An 11752-nucleotide genomic window follows, 5' to 3' on the forward strand; every position below is an offset into this window, starting at 1 on the left:
TAAGGGACTCCTGAAAACAATGGTTTCCTAAAGAGCTAAAAACTTCCCTAAGAATCCCAGGCTGGGGCTGGGAGGGGAAGGTCAGGGAATCCACACAGCTCAGCAAGCTTGAATTCTCTGACTTTGTTTTTATCTTTTCAATAAAATTGTAACAGCTCTCCTGGAGAAGGCTGGAGAAACCAGACAGTTTTCTTTGTGGACTGGCCCAAACTATCAGTAAATCAATGTTCCTTTGTCAAGTTGCTTTCCAGTTTCCTTTAACACACAGTAGGTGTATGAAGCTAAGTGCCCCAGTCATAAGATGACGTTGTGTTTGTTCACAATTTAGTAAACATCTTTAGTGACTGCTTAAAATGATGACAGGGCCAGAGAAGTGGCTTGGCAGTTACGAACACTTGCAGACGACCTGGGTTCGGTTTCCAGCACCCACAGCACGTGGCTTACAATAGCCTGTCTATAACTCCAGCTCATATGTAGTCCTTACATTTTTGGAACCAATTTTTTCACCACTGTGACCTATTTGCCAATTATTATAATAACCTGCTGATTTTACTTCTAGCTGAAAAGAGAACACCACTGTTCTCTTATCCGCGGGCTCAAGGGCCAGTCCTTCTATCCAGGTACCTAGGAAATACAACTAGAGCCTGAGTTGCAGCTTGGACTCAAAACAGGTGTTACCACTCACATTCTTTTTTATACTGCTGAATAACAGCGCCCGCACAGATGGTATCATATCTCAGCGGGGGGTGGGGTGGGGGTGGTTACCAGCCCAAAAGCTCTGATTGGCTGAGTGTCTCTGGTGTTCATGGTTCCTTAAGGTGATGGCTCTGTTTTCATGCTGGCTGTCAGCTGGCCACCCCACATCATCCTTGGAGAAAATGTGTTGCATAACTTTCTTCTGGAGCTTTGACACTCTGGAACCTCTTTTGTTCCTCCCCTTAAGGTGGGCTGACTAAGGGACTGGTTTCTTCCATTCTCACCCATCATAATGTCCTAGAAAAGGATGTCACTGAACAAAAACACAGGCGCCGGGGTGTGCGGTAACACTAGGTGGCAGCCCAGGACTATAAATTAGCACAGCATTTTTTTTTTTTTTGTGGCTGCCATACTACAGGCAGACACCAGGGGGAAGCCTGTGACAGAACACTCCAAAAGTATAGTCCCTCACAAGCCCAGGAAGGATTAAAACGAGAAACAAGCTTGAGAGATACCCAGAAACTATCCAGGATGAATAGCTAAAATGTTTCCTGAACAATACCAGACTACAAGGTCTTGGAGAGGTAGCTAATACTTTAGATGCTGAAATCCTAACAAAGCTAAGAGGACAGATAAACAGGGAAATATGATGCACTTAAAGCACTACCACTTCTCTCTTATCTGTCTATCTGTCTGTCTGTTTCTCTGTTACTTGCTCGCTCTTGCTCTTTCTCTTCTCTCTTTCTACTCCTCTTTCTTCTCTTTTCTTCCTCTCCCCGTGAGACAGATGCAAGGCTTGGCACACACTAGGCAAGCACACTATACAGACTTACACCCCCATCCCTAAAGCAGTAAGTGAAACTTCTGAAACCAGAACTTACAAGAGAAAAAAAATAGGCAGATATGAGTTGGTTGTCAGACAATACAAGTCACCATCCTAAGGTGCTCAATGAATTAGAGAACCAAGAGACAACAAAATGAAATCAGGGAAATGGTATATGAATGGAAGCCAAGACTGAGGAAAAACACAAAGGAAGGAATTCATGGCTACCACTCTAAACCTGGTCATAAGCCCATAGTGTGTGTGTGGGGGGGTAGTCATGGTGGAGGAACCTACTGTAGTTGTTTTCTTTTTTTAAGATTTATTTATTTATTATGTGTACAGCATTCCTTCCATGTGTGCTCGCAGGCCAGAAGGGGGAGCCAGGTCTCATTATAGATGGCTGTGAGCCACCATGTAGTTGCTGGAAATTGAACTCAGGACCTCTGGAAGAGCAGTTAGTGCTATTAACCACTGAGTCATTTCTCCAGCCCCCCTGTAGTTGTTTTCTTAACTGGTCATATTGTCAAACTGCGTTCATGCTGTTCTCAACTTGCTAGAGAAGCCTCTGTCTGTGGTGGGCAGCAGTCAGTGCAGAGATGCATCACCCATTGCTAAGGAGAAGTCACTGTGAGTGCTCAGCCCTAAATGGGACAGGCTCAGGGAACATTTGCAGAAGAACGGACTGAAAGAGTAGAAGAGCGGGGAATAGAGAGGAGCGCACTGAGATGCTGTTGTCTGACGGTGTTGTTGTGCTCGCGAATTCACAGTAGCAGTGGTTAACTGGGTAAGATCAAGCCTGTCAAAATCCCAGCATGGGGAAAGGAGGGGCTTTGAAGCCTCCCCCCTTCACTAAGGAGCTATTAGCAGTTGATGGGTGCTGAGGGAGGGAAAGCCACTTTTTTCTAATGGGGGAATGTGGCCACTGGTAAGTTACTCACGCTCCAGTGGATGGTCCTATACCCATGAGCATACCAGCAGTGCTAACTGGACTCTTGGGGTTATCAAAAGCAATGGAAAAAATAGAGGACATAAATTTGAGAGGAAGTGGTAGGGGAGGAATCTGGGGGAGTTCAGGAGCAGTGGGGACAGATATGATTGAAATATAATATATACATGTATGGAATTCTCAGAGATTGCATTCTCTCTCTCTCTCTCTCTCTCTCTCTCTCTCTCTCTCTCTCTCTCTCTCTCTCTCTCTCACACACACACACACACACACACACACAAATCTTCCTTAACTGCTGGTGAGCAAAGACTGGCATTATATCTAACTTCCCCAAACCTGTGCAATCAAGAGTACAATGGCATATTTAAAATACTAAGAGAAAAGTATAACCTAGATCTTAGCATGCTGGGAAGTTATTCTTCAAAAGGGGAAAACTAAAGACTTTCACAAGCAAACTAAATTGGAAGACTGGATTGCCAATTCCCTTCCCTCAGAGGGAACACCAAAATCAGTTCTTTAGAGAGACGGAAAATAATATAGGTTAGAAACTCAACTGTAAAAAAAGACTGATTGCGGAACACACAAAAGCAAGACAAAAAGTCAGTTTTCTTATTTATTATTAATAAAAACCAGATAGCGTTTTTATTCAAGAAAATGGTAGCAACTGCTTACTCATGTTTGTATGTTCAATGGGAGTGAAATGAGTGGTTGCTGTGGGGATGCAAAAGAAAATGGCCTCCCTATGCTCAGATGTTTGGATGCTTGGTCCCCAGTTGGTAGGAGGTGTAGCCTTGATGGAGGAGATGTGCCAAAGGAAATGAGGTTTGAGGTTTCAAAAGATTTCTGCCATCATCCCCAGTGTTCATTCTGCTTCTTGCATGTGGTTTGAGTTGTGTGCTCTCAGCTACTCCAGCTACCATGTCTTTGCTTTGCTATCACGGACTCTAACCCTCTTGAACCATAAGCCCAATGTGTGACTTTCTTTTATAGGTTGCTTTGGCCATGGTGTTTCTCACTGTTATAGAAAAGTAACTATTAGAGCTGAGATGATACAAAGAATAGGAGGGAGGGGTTAGGAATATTTTCCCACTATAAGACATTTATATGACCTGAAAAATATATTGTGATATTTGCAAGTGGACAAAGATTTGTCGTATTTATTACCAACTCTATGAAATACAATGAACATACTCAGAGAGGAGAAACAAGGGGAATACTATGAGAACTTCAATTAAGAATATTCAAAGTAGGGCTGGGAGATGGCTCAGTGGGTAAAGCATCTGCTGCTCACACATGAGTTCAGATCCCCAGAGCCCATATAAAAAGCCAAGTGTGGTGGCTCTTATCTGTAACCTTAGTGCTGTGTAGGCTGGGAGGGAGATAGGCAGATCTTGCAACTGAGGCATGTTGGTCCACTACCACTGTAGCCACCATCGTTGAGGCCAGAATTGGGTGCTAAAGCACCTGGCGCTAGAGTTACAGTCAGTTGAGAGCTACTATGTGGATTTTGGTGATTGAACCCAGGTCTTCTGTATGAGAAGCATGTGTCTTAACTGCTGATCTCTCCTGTCCTGTCATAATTTCTTTTTAAATTTAATTTTATTTCATTAACGTTTTCTCATTTACATACCAACCACAGTTTCCCCTCCTTCCTCTCCTCCCACCCCCCACTCCCATTTACCCCCTTCCCCATTCACTCCTCCATCTCCATTCAGAAAGGGGAGGGCCTCTCAGGGGCTTTAACTATGCATGGCACATTAAGTTGAGGTAGGACTGAGCTCCTCCCCCTGCAAAGATGCTGGGTGAGGTGATCCAGCACAGGGAACACATTCCCAAAAGCCAGCTAGGCACCCGAGACCAGTCCTGATCTCACTGCTAGGAGCTTTACAAACAGACCAAGCTACACAACTGTCACGCACACGCAGAGGATCCAGATCAGTCCCATGCGGGCTCCTTATCTGTTGGCCCAGACTCCATGAGCTCCCACAAGCTCACGTCAGCTGTCTCTGTGGGTTCTTCCTTCATGGCCTTGACTCCCCCGGCTGGTACAAGGCTGGTACAATCCCTCCTCCCTTACTTCAGGAGGACTCCTGGAGCTCGGCCCAGTGCTTGGCTGTGGGTTTCTGCATCTGCTTCCATCAGTTATGAATGAAGGCACTTTGATGACAGTTAGGGTTGTTATCAATCTGATTATCGTAGATGGCCAGTTCGGGCACCCAGACTAAGACCCTCTATCATTTCCCCTGGAAGATCCTATAAGAAAAGACAGGTTAGTAGAGAATATTCTGGATCCTGGGGTCACTTAAGAAACAGGTCCCAATAAGTTTGGTCAGGGGAAACCTAAGGGTGTGTGGTCTGCAGACGTCACATTGAAAGAAAGACGAGATAATAACAGATGGTGAACGGAACATTGCACTCATGGATCTTGCATTCCCTTTGGGAGATAAAAGCATCAAAACCAAAGAAAGCTCAGACACCAGAAGTTTCCAGAAAGGAAGCTGAAACTGGAGCCTGGAGAGATGCCTCACTGTTAAGAGCATTTACTGCTCTTCCAGAGAACCAGAGTTCAAGCTTCCAATCAAGCTCTCTCCAAACACTGAAGTCAGATTAAGGAAGCGATTACTGATGACTGGGTGTCTCAGAATCTGCTGGATGGCTTAAGGGAGACAATGATGTGGTCATGTCCAGGCTCCATGTAAAAAAAAAATCCACATAAGTTAGCCGAACCTTTTTAGGATAGCAGGAGCTGAATTTGAGAAAGTGAAGTCCCAAGTTTAATTGTGCCATCAGGTAAACTGCAACACTAAGTACCTATTGGAATTGTTCTTATTTAAAAATAACAAAAGCAAAAAGAAAAGGAAATACGGGGCTCGGAGACAGCTCAGTCGGTAAAGTGCTTGCCACGAGAGCATGAGGATGGAAGCTTGACCCTTAGAACTCACGCCAAGGAGCTAGGTGTGGGGGTGCCTGCTGTAATGCTTCTACTGGGCAGAGAGGGATGGGAACTCACTGGCCAACTAAGCCTCACCTAACCAGGTCAGAGACTCTTTGGAAAACTCCAACAAGGAGGATGGTACCTAATGAACAACCCCACCCCCAACCTATGCTTGACCTCTGGCTTCCACATGTTTGTGCATACAGTGTGCCCATACACACAACTACATACACATACACAACTGTCGCCAAGGGTGTTCAAAAATGGGAACTTTTGGCAAAGAACACACTGTTGTTAAGAACGTAAATCAGTATAGCTATTACAGAAAACAAGATGGAGAGCTCTCAAAACAAAACCCAACAAACAAAAACGCACCAAACCCAACTATCTTACGATCCTGCAATCTCACTGCTGTGTTTGTCTTGGAAAGAATTGAAATTAGCAACACTGTGGGATTATTTACAATGACCAAGCTCCACAATCAGTCTAAGTGCGTCCTACTAGTAGGTGAACGGATAAAGAAAATGGGTACACATGCACAATGGACTTTGCTTGTGACTTGTAAAAGAAGGAAATTTGGTGGGGTGCTGTAACCCCAGCAGTCAGGGATTGAAAGCAGAAGGGTCATTGTAAGTTCAAGTGAGAGCCTGCCTTAAAAAAAATAGAGAGAGAAGAAGAAGAAGAAATTCTGTAAGAAAGAAAAAGAAAACGAAATTCTGTCATTTGCCACAACATGGGTGAAGCTAGAGGCTGCTGTGCTAAGCATGACCTCGCTCCCATGTGGATTCTAACTAAAAAATAGTATTGACCTCATAGAAGCAGAGAGAAAAAATGGTGGTTGCTAAGGACTGGGCCCGAGGTTAAGGGATGAACACTCGTTAGGCCTTATAAAGGTGCTTACGTAGGAGGAATGTGCGCAAGAGTTCCAGGATGTAACCTGGCAACCACAGCTAGTGATAAGACATTGTAATAACAGTATTCTATACACTAAAAAAAATGCTCAAAGTGTGGCTTTTGTTTTTGTACTTTGGAGACAGGGTCTGGCTATACAGCATTTAATGGCATTGGAGATCCCCCTGCTTAGGTTTTCTGAGTCACGGGGTTACAGCAATGACTCTGAGAAGAGGTTTTAAATGTTCTGACCCCCCCCAAGTATATGGAGGTATCATTTCCAAATCTGTACATATATATAGTTACATTGTGTATTATAAATGAATATAATTGTACTGGTAAATCATAAATAATACATTTAAACCTGGGTATAGTGGCACATGCCTTTAATCCCAGCATTCAGGAAGCAGAGGCAGGTAGGTCTCTGTGAGTTCAAGGCTAGCCTGCTCTACATAGTAAATCCCAGGACAGTCAAAGCGATACTGGTAGACCTTGTCTTTAAAAAAAATTACAAAAAAATAATTCAAAATAAATAAAAATAAAGCTAGTCTATGAAAAGAAAAGTAAATTTAAAATCCTTCAAATATTGGAATGGAACACACATGTTCAAACTCTGCTGAAGCACAGTCTCTTGACTCATAAATATTCTAAATATTCTAGTGTCTCATTAGCAGAGATGCAGCCTTCATTCCTGTCCAACGAGGTCACTTCATCATTGGGAGGAGCTTCAGTCGTCTCACAGGAGTAGAGGGCTCACGAAGCTCTGCTGACCCTCATCAGAAGGTGCAGCGCACTGCCATCTCTCACTGGCCCCCAAAAGGAATCACAAGAGTGTCAGTGTTTTACCGAATGATCTCCAGGATGTCCCCCTCTGTATTTAGGCAGGACCCCAGGAGTCTGTGCGGATAGACATCTTAAGGGTGGTGTACAAAGGTGGGAGGAAAATAGTGCAAAACAAGACTAAATTAAACACTGGTGTGGGCTTAAGATAGCAAGGCTCTGGAGTCGGTTTCATTCCAGAGATTACAGGAGCTTTTTACAGCCTGTTGATCAGTGAGCTGAGATATAGCCCAAGGATGCTTTCTTCTAAATTAAGGACAAATCTCAGACAAGGCGTGGCCTACTCACCGAAAGACATCTGAAGCCGAAATGAGACTGCTATGTTAGCGTAAACGACCACATAAAGAACTGTTTGGCCACCTTGGTATGCCCTGAGGATGTGACTTTATAACTGATTTCCTAAGGAGAGCCTAGGCACCTCTCTAGTGACTGTTGTGTTTGCCAGACGTGGCTGTGGCTTTGCCCTTGAGCAACAATCATGCATGCTACAGTGCAAAATGACTCCTCTGTTAACTGGCGTCCCAACCTTTGCCAAGTGGATCTCTGATCCGTCACTAGAGTAACCAACCATGCACTATAAAGGTGGGCGAATTATTCAGGTGTCTCCAGAGAAATACAATCAAGACATGAACATCCTGGGTAGCGGGGAGTCCAGGACAGCCTGGCTATAGGTTCATGCTGAAAACCCTTGCGGCCTCCTCTGATACCTCAAAGGAGCTCCCCGCTTAACTCTGCCATGTAGGCCTAAACTTTAATCTGACTTCCCACGGTACTGTCTGCCTACCTGCGGTGTTGGAGCTGAACTTTGCTTAGGCCCTGACTGAGCCACTGGTTGTCTATATGTCCACAGCATTAATAATCTTTTAGTAAACTCAATAGTCAAAAGGCTGTTCTACCACAGTCTGCCCCCACGAGCCCCCAAAGCTGACACCTTTTATTCAGCATGACTCCAACCCATGCCAAGAAGTTGCTATAGTTTGAATGTGTCCCTTGAGGTTTACTTGCTAATGCTGAAGATAGAGCAGAGGGCCTTGTACAACCAGCAACATCTCCAGAGCAGAGATGTAGCACTTCTAAAACATGATTATATCATGAGGGATCTCCATTCCTGGACAGACTGCCAATGTTAGCTCTGGTTAGTAATCAGCAGGGCAGGTTGGCTTTAAGAGTGAGGTTGACCGGGTGTGATGACACACATCTTCAGTGCCAGCACTTAGAAGGGGGAGCTCTTTGAGTTAAGGCCAGCCTGGTCACCATAATGCCAGACCAGCCAGGGCTACATCACAAGATCATGAGACTCTGTCTTGACATAATAAAGCGAAACAAAATAGGGTGAGGCTGGCTGTCTTTCAGTTCTTCTAGCCAGATGCTGCCTCTGGCATGTTGTGACATAGCAAGAAAGATTTCATCCGATGTGAGCTCCTGACCTTGGTCTTGTGAGCTTTTAAATCTGTAAGAAAAAAAAATATGAGCTCCTTCTAAAATTCCCAGTGTTAAGTACTCTGTTAAGGAAGCAAAAAGAAAAAAAAATGCTATAAGACGGAGCAACCCACTCGCTAATCTAGTTCAGAACTGTGACAGATACACTTAGAAACAATGTAGAATCTGGACCCCCCCCCCCCCCCCAGTGCAGTCAAACAGAAATAACATTATCATGGTAAGTCATCAGAATTCGGAGATTATTTAATACCATCCCCGAAGTGACACTCATGTCTGGGGAAGCACAATGTAACTGTGGCTCACGGGTAAGAGTAGAGATCATATGATCAATCCAGCTTCACTTACATCCTTCTCGGGCTCCCGAACTCACCCTTCAATTATATCCTAATAGCCTGATAGTCAGAAAGCTATCGTTAGAATAGATGTTCAGAACATGGCAGCTATCACACATTGGTTCTCTGACCTTCCGGGAAAGGGCTATTGCAATATGAAAGGCCCAGTGGAAACCACTAGAACTGCATACCTATACTAATAGCAAACTGAAAATGACACTCCAGCCATAGAGCGGTTTGTGACACTGTTGGCAATTAGAGATGCAGGTTGCTGATGCTCATAACATGCATCTCAGAGAGTGACTGCAGTGGTGGTCTTTGTAATCAGATGATTACTCCAGGAACCAATATGATTCTCTGTGACACTTCCTTGTTTTCACAACCAGTGTGTTCCTGGGCACCTGACGGTCACAAGGAGAAGGGCAATATAACATTACTTTGTGTATGCAAGAATATTGAGCTATGTATGTACATGTTCATGAGTGTGTGCATGTGTGTCTTCCTTAATCATTTTCCATCATAGTTTTTGAGACAGCATCTCTCACTGGACCCGGAGCTTGTCAATTCAGTTGCGTTGGCTAGCCGGAAAGTCCCAGGGATACTCCAGTCTCCACGGACGCAGCAATGGGATCATTAATGTAAGTCACTGGGCCTGATTTTTTGTGTTGGTTCTGGGGATTTGAACTCAGGCCTTCATGTCTGTGCAGCAAGCATTTTACTCATAGAGCCATTTCTCCATCCCCCAGTATCACTTCTTATCTCAGGTTTACATCCTAAAGTAGTTCTTAGGGATCTTGATTACCAACGTATAGCCCCATTCTTTTCAATTGGTGGCATTATTCCCATTGATGTGGTAATGGAAACCAGCCCAGACCCCCTGGCAGCACACTTGCTGGATAGAGCATGAGAAATCGTTCCCAAACAAAACCAGGGCCTTTGAAATGAGTGACACTTTGGTGATCACTTAATCTAAGGCATATCGAGACAGTGCTTGTAAGATGAACAAATACCCATATCTTGGCTTTAAAAAGGGGACACCACAACACTTTACCTCAGGCTTGTGTGCTGCAATGTTGAGCAAGAATCTGCTAGTTTGGAATAGGGCCCAGAAAAAAAAAGGAGTCTGTCTTGTACAGCATCTGTGGCTTCAGGAATAGTTCTCTGCGGCCAGTTGATAAGGAAAACAAGAAAGTAAATATACTCAAAAAAATCCTGTGTGATTTTAATCACCAACAACACGTAGGCAGCACTTCTATTAGTTTCCTCACTGCGGCATAACAAACTACTCTCACCCAACAGCTTAAGGCACCACAGTCTGTAAATGAACAGCACTGGGGGGCTCTGTTGGGAATCTCACAAAACCAAAGTTGAGGTTTCAGTCAAGCCCTGACTGACTGGTGACCCCCCCCCCAAAAAGCACTTCCAAGCTCATGCCGGTTAGTGGCAGGTCCAAGTTCCTAAGGTCGTATACAGGAGAAAACAACATTGTAAGCTACTAGGACCACAGCCATCCACCTTTGGTGCCCTTAAGGCTTCAACACTGTGACGGGACATCATGATCACGGTGTCAGGTTGGATATCACACGCGAGCCTGTGAAGATTAACCTCTAAGGTCAATTGCACTGCTCAGTACCCAATTCCCCAACAGGGGAAATGACCCTGAGACCACAGAGGGTACTACATCCCAGAGGGAGTACTTGGCTTCCAGGAGGCAGGCCAATGGTTTCGGAAAATAACCAAAAGGAGAAGGGCAGATTTGTTCTTAGTTACACAGAGGTTTGTTGAAGGCACAGACTTCCTTTCCCAGACGTAGTGTCAAGAGAAGACCAGCTCTCATAGACCTAAAACGTGACCTCCAGACCATTAGGGTACTCCACACAGCAATGTCTTTAAAGTGGGAGACTGCATCCAGTGTGCATCCTCTTGAAATGCGCCATCTCATTGTGTTTGCTATAACTGAAATTGACTGCTTTAAAACAGGAGTAAAATGATATTTTTGCAGGGTCTTATTTAGTCTGGGTTAGCCTTGAAACTTGCATTGTAGCCAAGGATAAACCCCAACACTTGATCCTCCTGCCTCTGCCTCTGCCTCCCAAACTCTGGGATGACCAGTTGTGCCAATATTTCTAGCTAAAATGACCATGTTTGAAGAGTTGCCTGGGTTTCTAGCTTGCACCACTGCCTTTGGAGTTCAATTGGCAGGACCTAGGAGGTAGCAAGCCTGTCTTTTACTACCAAGTGTATGGAGCAGTTTGTATCACGGCCTCATTTCTGTCTTTGGTGACAAAAGGAGTAATGGGAAGATCCAGGTCTACCTGCTGCTCCTAGGGATAAACCACCGAACTCCTTTTGCCCATCCTGACAGTTTTAGACCCTGCCGAACCATCTTTGCAAGGAGATCCCAAAATTAATCCGTGGACATGGAAGTGGAAGTAAAAAGATCATCACTATGGAAACTGCATCTTTTTCAATCGACAACCATGTAGGGGAGGATTCTGTAATTTCTGGAGTAATACTTGATATCACGTGATACTTGAATGTGCTACGAAGGCTAAGGAGGATGGTGTGAAAGATGTGGAGTCCTTCTTAGTACTCCTGTGCTTTGTTGTTAGAGGTGTTGTACATTCCAGCAGCTCGGTTCACACAGGTCAGGGAATGGTCCAGCCCAAATGGTTAAGTAAAAAGGACTGGAGATAGCTCACTAAGTCAAACCCCAAAACCTGTTGAGGGCTTTTGTCTCAGGACAATGGGAAAAAGAGATTGTTGGGATGCCAGGCATAGCAGCACTTACTTTTTTTTAATTTATTTATTTATTAAGGATTTCTGCCTCCTCCCCGCAACCGCCTCCC

The sequence above is a fragment of the Microtus pennsylvanicus genome, chromosome X (genome assembly GCF_037038515.1).
Source record: "Microtus pennsylvanicus isolate mMicPen1 chromosome X, mMicPen1.hap1, whole genome shotgun sequence".
Lineage (NCBI taxonomy): Eukaryota > Metazoa > Chordata > Mammalia > Rodentia > Cricetidae > Microtus > Microtus pennsylvanicus.